The 11,454-nt window shown below is 40.0% G+C and overlaps 1 pseudogene; it reads left to right on the plus strand.

The window, feature by feature from the left end:
• Positions 1-6,982: 6,982 nt before the first annotated feature.
• On the plus strand, positions 6,983-7,100 carry LOC126482896 (5S ribosomal RNA; annotated as a pseudogene).
• Positions 7,101-11,454: the final 4,354 nt, after the last annotated feature.

Genomic DNA, 11,454 nt, shown 5'->3' on the forward strand with positions numbered 1-11,454 from the left:
TCACTTACCTCACAAAAATCTTCGCTGCTCAAGCTACTGCAATACAGCGAGCGCCACTACTGCCAGCTAAATAAAAGATTCAAACTATGGAAGGCACTAACTACTGATAGGGATAGTTAGCAAATGAAAGATATTAATAGAGAACGAACAATGTATTTACCTTGATATCATCATATATAAATATAGCAGTTAATGACAAATTTCAAAACTCCGCCATCTCTCTCCCCACATCCACCACTGCTGGCGGCTCACCTCCAACTGCGCAATGCTACGCGCTGTTCACAGCCAGCTGCCTAACACTACAATGGCGAGTATTACAACAATGCAAAGCAGCCACAGACTGCACACAGCACAGCCAGTGATTTTCATACAGAGGTGGCGTTACCAATAAAAAAACCTAAACAGCCTACTTACAACTGCAACCCACATCCTTCTGAATCTGCTTAGTGTATTCATCTCTTGGTCTCCCTCTACGATTTTTACCCTCCACGCTGCCCTCCAATGCCAAATTTGTGATCCCTTGATGCCTCAGAACATGTCCTACTAACCGGTCCCTTCTCTTTGTCAAGGTGTGCCACATACTCCTCTTCTCCCCAATTCTATTCAATACTTCATCATTAGTTATGTGATCTACCCATCTAATCTTCAGCATTCTTCTGTAGCACCACATTTCGAAAGCTTCTATTCTCTTCTTGTCCAAACTATTTATCGTCCATGTTTCACTTCCATACATGGCTACACTCCATACAAATACTTTCAGAAACGACTTCCTGACACTTAAATCTATACTCGATGTTAACAAATTTCTCTTCTTCAGAAACGCTTTCTTTGCCATTGCCAGTCTACATTTTATATCTTCTCTACTTCGACCATCATCAGTTATTTTGCTCCCCAAATAGCAAAACTCCTTTACTACTTTAAGTGTCTCATTTTCTAATCTAATTCCCTCAGCATCACCCGACTTAATTCGACTACATTCCATTATCCTCGTTTTGCTTTTGTTGATGTTCATCTTATATCCTCCTTTCAAGAAACAATCCATTCCGTTCAACTGCTCTTCCAAGTCCTTTGCTGTCTCTGATAGAATTACAATGTCATCGGCGAACCTCAAAGTTTTTATTTCTTCTCCATGGATTTTAATATCTACTCCGAATTTTTCTTTTGTTTCCTTTACTGCTTGCTCAATATAAAATAGAAAAGTCAATACTGATATGAAAACGACGCGGCTAAGAATTAGAAATTTAAAAATAATACATTTAATTAAATGAAATGATTAAAAATAATAAACTCCATTTGGCTGGATTTAGAACTAAAGAAAATCGTTATATTTGACAAGTTTCGAAGATTTAACTATCTTCAGGTGAGGTTGATGCGCTATAATACCGCCAGTGATAGTCATATTTATAGCTGTGATGACCCAGTCGAAACGATGAACTGCAGCCTGAAGAAATTCGGCTTCACACAATGTTGTTGAATCTCATTTAATATAACCCGATCTCTATGATAGAGATCTGTATAGACGATGCTGAATCGCGTCTTGTACGGAAGTGTCCAGTAGTGTTTGGTTAGTGCTGTGTATAAAACTTTGGTATTTCATTAGCATCGTTGCATGTGTGTGCGTGCATGTGTATGTGTATAAGTGTTGCTGTTTTTGGTGTGGGCATCGTGTGTGACTAAACACGAAATAAAGTGCCAGACTCATGATTCGAAATCCAAACGCATCAACAAAGAATATGGACTACGAAGTGAAAGTGAACCGAGCAATTGTTGTGGCAGTTTGGCAACGGCGAACGCTTCAGACACGCTGGTGAGCGCTCTGGTTGGAGTAAACCAGCTCCAACCCATGACGTCTCAACTATCAAGTGATTTTAATCGGACTATAGCTAGAAGTATTAGTATTATTCATCAGGTTACCCTCCATTCAGAGGGTGTTGTACGCAGCGACCGTTATTTTTATTTGTAAATAATAGATTTCAGCTATCAGTCGTCCTTTGGAATATTTATTGGCAGATATAGATTACGGCTAGCAACTAGCCATTCTCAGTGCACTATCCTTTTTTTGGTCAATGCATGTAATGCCTGTTGGTATGGCTTTGTACACAGTTCATGGAACACTATTCCATGAACATTGACCAAAAGAAGGATAGTGCACTGAGAATGGCTAGTTGCTAGCCGAAATCTAGATTTTCCAATAAATATTCCAAAGGACGACTGATAGCTGAAATCTATTATTTACAAATTATTATTATTATTATTATTGTTCACGTTAGGATCCTACTGGACCACATGATGTACGACATGGGGCATTTTCAATGCTTTGTTTTAGATTTCGTTTGCATCCATAGGACTTTTGTTATACCAGTATGGGCTCTATTCTATCGTCTAGCTACAATATTACATTAACCAACTGTGTTATTGTTATTATTATTACTCGACCAAGATATGCGTTGGGACTGCCATTTACAAGGTAAACCGTCTACGAGAAAAACGATGTTTCTTGCAAATTATCGACGCCTTGATCATGGTGACGTAGGATGATGGTTCAACGTCCCGTGCAAATTTTTATGAATGGGTGCTAAAACGTACGGCAATTTGGCCTGGAATTCTTGCTGGACTACATTTAGCTATCTGCTGCCTAAGGCGCTGTCTTGAAATGTGATTACTGATTCGCAATTATTCTAGCGCATCTCGCACCCAAGGAAGCAAATGGAAATATTAATCTATAATACAGTAAATGAAAGTATAATTCTAAATGAAATAGCAGAATTAAAATCTCAAAATTCTTGAGTAACCTAAAGAGCAGTAATGCAAAAGATTTAAGTCGAGTCACTTATTAAAAAATGGCTATCTAGTTATTATCAATGCATAAATCTACGCTTACAGGAACGCTTATCGATACCCTAATGTAAACCGTATGTTCACCATATTGTGAATTCTGAATTTATCCCCGACGGATTCGTGATCGTGATTGTTAAAGTCAGTGTTAAAATGTAGGCTTGATCACCTTTCACAACACTAAAATTGACTTGTTTCAAAGAAGCAAGCATTCATCATCGTAATTATTCTACAAGAATCTTACAAAAGTGATTAAGGTGTGTTAATAATGTTAACTTTGTGAATGGTTCATTATGTTTACATGCGACCCATCTTTCGAAAGACGAAAAACGAATATCGAAAACAGTTTTCACTGTCTTGTTCACATATTAAACTGTGAAGTAGATTTGCTAGCTCATTTAAATATGGCGTCTCGAAAACAGCTGTTCCAGTTTCTGATTTAGTCAACAGAATCGTTTTTTTTTCTTCACTTAAATATTAGAGGTGGACAGTTTCGTGTCCAGTCTAATATTTCTGCTGCTCTTTATAATTTTAATTAATATTGTGTTTATACTGGTTGCTGGTGAGGAGGAAATTTAGTTATTAGTATTTTATTAATGATCTCATTCATAAGCAGCCATATCACAGTCATCGCAGTCGCTCAAGAAAGTTATAATTAAGCTTTACTTATTTAATCAGAATCGGACGATGACTCTCCTTGTCCGCAGTCTCAATGATTCGAAGCGATCTCCAATCCCGTGTAAATAAAATGTCTTCGATTTCTTGAGTAGCCTAGTCAGTCGGGAAACCTCAGATCAAGCGGAAAGTTTGCTTTGATAGAGTTTAATTATCCGATGAAATAATGGAGCTCTTGGATCTAATAATTGCAGGTTCGTTTCCAATTCATCGGAAGTTCCCTTCTGATTACCAACGAAACGACACATCCGTGCAAATTTCCAATTAGAGAATACATATATATATTAAAATTCCTTACAGACCTTTTATGTAAATGCTCAATATATATTTTCTTGATGTAGCATACAATATATTTACAATTTCTTTCTTCCAGTAATCTCGATAGCAAAATTACAATTATTCATTGCGGCTATTTGGCACGGAGAAAATCCTAGAAGTCCTTCCAACACACACCAGAAAGAATATTACAAAGAGTAATTATGCGCTCATGGAATAGTAATAGTACTGTACTACTTTGCCCATCGATTCTGCGAGTATATAGATGGTCAAGTAGAAAACGTAATTCACTCATAGAATTTTGCAGGGATAATTAGTAGAATATAAAGAGATATTACATCTTTCACTGCACAATAAGTCACCCCGTCCATATTAGTCAAATATTTTGAAACAAGACGTAACCTAACAACAGATTAAAAACGTATGCCGGACCGAGACTCTAACTCGGGACCTTTGTCTTTCGCAGGCAAGTGCTTTACCAACTTTTGTTGTTGTTGTTGATCTCATTTTGTTCTATATTGTTCGTTGAATTCGTGCGGGGCGGACGTCCGGTGTCACCCGTTCAGGCTCTTCATTGATCCGCTCACTCAGTTTTTTTTATTACAGAGGCAGCTAACCCTCTGACCAAACACCCTGAGCTACCGTGCACCAGCTGATCTATCCAACCACGACTCACGACCCGTCCTCATAGCTTTACTTCCGCCAGTGCCTCATCTCCTACCTTCCAAACTTCACAGAAGCTCTCCTCGCAAAGCATTTCTAAGTTTAATATCAGCGCACACTTCGCTGCAGAGTGAAAAGTTCGTTGTGGAAACATCCCGCAGGCTGTGGCTTAGCCATGTCTCCGCAATACCCTTTCTTCCAGGAATGCTAGTTCTGTAAGTTTCGCAGGAGAGCTTCTGTGAAATTTGGAACGTAGGAGATGAGGTACTGGTGGAAGTACAACTGCGAGGAGGGGTCCTGCGAAAGGCAAAGATCCCGAGTTCGAGTCTCAGTCCGGCACACAGTTTTAATCTCCCAGGAAGATTCATATCAGCGCACACACAATTCGCCGCAGAGTGAAAACTTCATTCTGGAAGCCAAGCATATTTTAAAAATGGTTGTGCATTTATACAGGGTGTTACAAAAAGGTACGGCCAAACTTTCTGGAAACATTCCTCACACACGAAGAAAGAAAATATGTTACGTGGACATGTGTCCGGAAACGCTTACTTTCCTTGTTAGAGCTCATTTTATTACTTCTCTTCAAATCACATTAATCATGGAATGGAAACACACACCAAAAGAACGTACCAGCGTGACTTCAAACACTTTTGTTACAGGAAATGTTCAAAATGTCCTCCGTTAGCGAGGATACATGCATCCACCCTCCGTAGGATGGAATCCCTGATGCGCTGATGCAGCCCTGGAGAATGGCGTATTGTATCACAGCCGTCCACAATACGAGCACGAAGAGTCTCTACATTTGGTACCGGGGTTGCGTAGACAAGAACTTTCAAATGCCCCCATAAATGAAAGTCAAGAGGGTTGAGGTCAGGAGAGCGTGGAGGCCATGGAATTGGTCCGCCTCTACCAATCCATCGGTCACCGAATCTGTTGTTGACAAGCGTACGAACACTTCGACTGAAATGTGCAGGAGCTCCATCGTGCAAGAACCACATGTTGTGTCGTACTTGTAAAGGCACATGTCTAGCAGCACAGGTAGAGTATCCCGTATGAAATCATGATAACGTGCTCCATTGAACGTAGGTGGAAGAACATACTGACGAAGCTAAAATGAGCTCTAACATGGAAATTAAGCGTTTCCGGACACATGTCCACATAACACCTTTTCTTTATTTGTGTGTGAGGAATGTTTCCTGAAAGTTTGGCCGTACCTTTTTGTAACACCCTGTATAGGAGCGAAAATCTATTGTGCAATTGGGAAACCGTCATCTGGAAATGGATTTCCAGAATCGATTGTGGAGTGCTTGCATGACCAACCAGAAACGGTATGGTGAAATCGGTTTACGAAACCAGGTATTGGGATCCCCATGTACACATAGTGTTTATGCGCGGATACAAACCATTTCCGCAGCCACCTCCAGGAAATATCGCAGCAAAGCAGCTTCGTACTCAGCGCTTATAATGCTGTGACGCAGTTCTGCAATATAACATAGTGTTTCCATCAGGAAATACGTGACAAATGAAGACTGGAAAGCAAAAATCATAAAAACATCTGTGACATGTAGAGTGACTACTGAATGAGCAGTGCGCCATACTAACTGATCCCAAAAAAACTGGCATGCGTCCAACACAGGCAACTCCACAATTTACAGGATGCAGTCCAATATCACAACAACGGTGGGCGTCAGTTTCTCGTTGACAATGCATTAGGTCGGAGTTTATTGTGACAAGAAAATGACTTTATCAACTTAAATTGTAATGTAGTGTTTTCACGCATCTGCAGCCTCTCAATGGACATGTATTTTTTGATTTTTTATTTGTTCTGAACTATCGGAAGCTTTCGATCCTACTAAAGGAACCAGTATTGTGATGTAAATCCTGAGACGGTGTAAGAACATGGATTTCTTTGAAACAGCCAGCGTCTCATCAGGGCAGACGACAGTGGGCCAAAACATTTGCTCTATGCTAATAGCAAGACTGGTTGTAACAGAAACAGAATGCCACCCTAATTTTAAAGATACAATTAACCGTGTATACAAGTGGTGAACTAAGCTCGTTTTGTTTAACATGATGATAATGTAATAAGTTAGTCAATACTGGTGTTACCGTGTGTAATGTAGCGAAAAAATGAAATTAATTTAGTGTCCCTTCCAAAACCCATAAAACTTGATTAATATAATCGCCCTTTACTCCTATTCAAACAACAATCGCTCTTTACTCCTATTCAAACAACTAAACCAGCTCATCACTCATGAAAACACAGGAGTAAAAAATTTAGTGAATATTATGCTGTGACATTAAAGTTAGTTGCCCATAAATATACAGCTTAAATACCGATGCGCAGTACGTCTTCATTGGTCCAACTAGCGCAAAAATGTAAACAAAACCACGAAAATGCATATCCACCAGCTATCTAATTTGTACACAGCGCCTGCTGCAGTGCTCAGCCAATAAGAACAAGCGTGCGCGCCGTATAATGGTGGACTGAAACTTTACTCAAAGATAAATCAGAAGTATTTAGTGCGTGTCGGGCAACGGCCTTACCGCAGTGGATACACCGGTTCCCGTCAGATCACTGAAGTTAAGTGCTGTCGGGCGTGGCCGGCACTTGTATGGGTGACCATCTTGGCCGCCATGCGCTGTTGCTATTTTTCGGGATGAACTCAACCTCGTGATGCCAGTTGAGGAGCTACACGACCGAATAGTAGCGGCTCCGGTCACACAAAACCATCATAACGACCGGCAGAGCGGTGTGCTTACCATACACCCTCGTATTTTCACCCTCAGCTCAGGATGACACGGCGGTCGGATGGTCCCGATGGGCCACTTGTGGCCTGAAGACGGAGTGCTGATTTATTGCGTGCCAAATTAGAGCTTGATGAGGTTGTAAATTTGCACGGCATGATAGTATCTGTGATTATTCTTATCGAAATTACCAGAAAAGTTGATAAGAGCCGAATTGGCGAAAATAAAAACTTCATGACACGTTTTATTGGTGTAGTGAGTAACAATAGTAACCATTAAATACAGTGACTGCATAATAAGTCAGTTTCAATCAATAGACATCTTCCGTAGTAGTTATATATCAATTATTATTTGTGTTTACATTTTAAAAGAGTTTTACTTCGGACATTTTCGCTATTATTCACGAAGAATTATTAGCGGACGTTCTGTAAATATGGTAGGACATAAAACGTTTCTACATTTTAAATATAAAACTTGTTATGTATACTAGACGCAAATAGAAAGTCGTCATCATCAAAACGAAGGTAATTCAGATGCGCTCCAGTGACATATATTTCTTGTTAGTTTCCTCAATTTAAGGATCAGAAATCGTCCTTCACGATTGCTGCAAATAGTTTTGGCGATATGAAATCTTCTTGCCTGACTCCACTTTCAGTTCTTAAATTCTCACATACTGCAAAGAACGTGAATGAATCACATTTTTCTAAATCTGCGAGTCATAGTTTTGTCCTACATATCACCTTGTAACCTCCCCACCGAAATTTAAAAGAAAGGACAATATTTAATAGAAATGGAGCCAAGCGTAACCTCCCTAGCAATTAAATTTAATGACAATAAAAGTGAGAATCGCAATCTGACTCAAGGTGTAAGCTGTCACGAAAATAATGAAAAACAATTCAATGCTAATGAGACTTCAGTGACAATGTAAACTCAATTAAACAAAAATATCGGTCTTTGGCCCTGTGCAAAAAAAAAAAAAAAAATCACAATTAATTTCTTACCTCATTGAAACTGCTTGTCAAATTTCTGCTCTTATTGTTGGCCACGGCTTGGAGGAACTGCATTGCAAATAATATTTTTTTTTTTTTGAAATTTAACTGAAACTTTTCTTTAAGGGAAATGGAAGGAAATCGTTGGTTCAATTAAATGCTTCTTTTGTTAAAAATATTGCTTTGAAATCAAAATTGTTATTGGGGCACTTGTTGAAAATTAATTACAATAAATAAACTTTACATTATCTGATGATTACCTTAATTAACAATATACCTCATTCAGCATCTTGACCAGAATGCCATGTGGACGCTCGCCGACTCCTCACACACACAACTGCACTCGACTGCTACTACCGACATACTGCACTGCTCACAGACTGCCCACTGACAGACTGCTCGCAACTGTACTACACGACTACTACTAGCGTACTGCTCGCAACACTCACGCGGACAAGCGCAGACTAACTACGATAAATAGCTCTCTGGTCAGAGACTCTGCAATGCCTCGCCATCGCCGCCACACAACATACGTGTTTCAACCTTCGAGAGCAGCCTTCAAGGACAACGTCTGTCGATCACAATAATTATATTCGCGTTGCTGGTACACTGCTTGGCTTGTTCTGCTTCAGGCTAACACATAAAGAACCGTAAAATTGTGCTCATAGACCTAATTTATTCGTAATATACTTCATTTCTAAGCCTGAGGACTGTACATGAGATTTTTGAGAACATTTGCACGTACAAAGTGACAATTATTGAACTATATGAAAAAAACGTAAATTATTTACGAGTTACGGTGTGCACACGCTTAATTCAACATGTAAACGCCACTGCAAATATTTGGATTTAGGTTATGACATGTTCGATGTATCTGCCATTATTGGCGATGATGTGGCCCAGACGAATAGCTCAATTCAGCATGACCCGCTGAACTGTCGTAACATCGATGCTGTCGATGACCTGCTGAATAGCCGTTTTCGCCTCAGCCGTGGTGTTGGGTCTATTGCTCTACACCTTGTCTTTAATATAGCCCACAAAAAGGAGTCGCATGTGTTCAGATCCGGAGAATATGGCGGCCAATCGTGGTCAATGCCAGTGGCCTCTGGATACCCCAGAGTCAGAGTGCAGCCCCCAGAGTGCCCTTCAGGTCATTCAACAATCTCCTGCTTTAATGTGGTCGAGATCCGTCTAACATGAAGCACATCTTGTGTAAATCAGAGTCACTTCGGATAATGGGGATGAAATCGTCTTCTAAAACCTTCACGTCCCCTTCGGTAGTCACGGCGCCTTTAAGGAACAGCGGATTATTCCGTGACTGGACATAGCACACCACACAGTCACCCGTTGAGGGTGAAAAGACTTCTCGGTCGCAAAATGCTGATCTCAGTCCCCAAAGTGCACCAGTTTTGCTTACTGACGAACCCATGCAAATGAAAGTGGGCTTCGTCGCTAAATCAAACCTTACACCGAATACTAATTCCCATCATGCCCCGTGGCCGACGGTGTAGTTTGAACGTTCTAACGTAATCTGTTCGGACGTTATGACGATTTTATTTCATATAGTTCAATAACTGTCACCCTGTATATTAATAAGGTTTGAATCGCATATTTGTATAGTGTTGTCTTCTCTTGTTCGTTATTCAAGTATTTTACCACAAATTAAAATCGCTTATGTCTTGCTGCTAGGTCTACAACTTTTCTTCCACCATTTTTTCTCGAAGTTCGGGGCTTTATTGTGAAAAACTTACCGAAAAAGTATGATTCATAGTACTGCCCATCGCTGGCCACTACATTCTCCCATCTTTCGCATAGCATGTGAATCCCGTGGCGGAAGAACTGGCCGTCTTTTGTGGGGATCCGTGAATCGATTCAATTTTGCACCTGTTCATATGATCGGAAGTGCTGGTCATCAGATTTTATGCCACTGATCGAAAAAGTTGGTAGTCAGAGAGAGAAACGTATAGAGAATCCGGCGGGAGGGATAAGACTTCTCATTTTAACGTTTCCATGTATATTTTGACGGGTTTTGACACATGGGATCGAGCACTGACCTGCTGCAAAATTACCTTCACGTGTCTATCGCTGTATTGTGGGCGTTTGTGTTTCAGTGCTGGGCTCGAACGCATCAATTGCTTTCCATAATGATGTACTGTGACTGTCTTCGCCTGTGTGTTTTCGGATAGGGTCCGCCTTTAGCAAAACATCATGAGTGATGAGCTGGTTTAGTTGTTTGAATAGGAGTAAAGAGCGAAGATGTCCTGTGACTGTCTTCGCCTGTGTGTTTTCGGATAGGGTCAGCCTTTAGCAAAACACATTTTTTGTTTTTTAACCCAAACATGTTTCACTGCAGCTGCAGCATCTTCAGTGGGCTTTTATTTTCCATCTGTTGAAGATAAAGAGTGTTATTTGCTGTTTGTATACATGTAGCTATTAGTTTTTAAATCGTAATTACAGATATTTGAAAAAACACATAAATTACTAATTCATGCCTTTCTGCCACATGGTGTGGTTTTTATGATGTGTTGTGTTTCTACAGTAACCGTTTTTTCCACAGTCATCTGCAGCCACTTATGACATAAACTAGACAAATTGTTTAAGCCAAAATTACGATTTGAAAACTTGTTATTTCTATGTCTGAAATTATTTAATTCTATGTGTATGTCTATTTACATAATGTTTCACTTACATTTTCCTTTTAATCATCTTCATCACTGTCAAACATTATATATTGAGTTGTCACTGTAACTGTTGCACTGCTTTAACAGCTGTAGAAACAAACATGGCGGGCAGTGGAACAATTGAAGGTGTAAAAACAATATGGCTGACAGTGGAACAGTTGAAAGTGTCCCTGGCGGTTGTTTTGAATCTTTCAGAGGTGTTCGTGATTTTTTTTCTCTTTGTGTGTGTGTGTGTGTATGTGTGTGTGTGTGTGTGTGTGTGTGTGTGTGTGTGTGAGAGAGAGAGAGAGAGAGAGAGAGAGAGAGAGAGAGAGAGAGAAGAGCTTTAACCTCAAGATGATTATTGTCTTCGTCTGTTTCAGCAGCTACGAAAACGTTCTGTCTTCCACCGCCATACCGGTCTTCGATATCAAAACCACCGTCCTTAAGGCGTTGAAAATATTCTTTGCACGTTCTTTCACTAACAGTTCCCTGATCATTAGCCTTACCCAGCATTTTAAGAGCCACAGCTGCAGATCTCTTTATGTTAAAGCAGAAAATTAAAACTTCCCGCAGATGGCGAGAAATGGGTACGTAAGTTGACGTAC

This window comes from Schistocerca serialis, chromosome 5 (assembly GCF_023864345.2).
Source record: "Schistocerca serialis cubense isolate TAMUIC-IGC-003099 chromosome 5, iqSchSeri2.2, whole genome shotgun sequence".
Lineage (NCBI taxonomy): Eukaryota > Metazoa > Arthropoda > Insecta > Orthoptera > Acrididae > Schistocerca > Schistocerca serialis.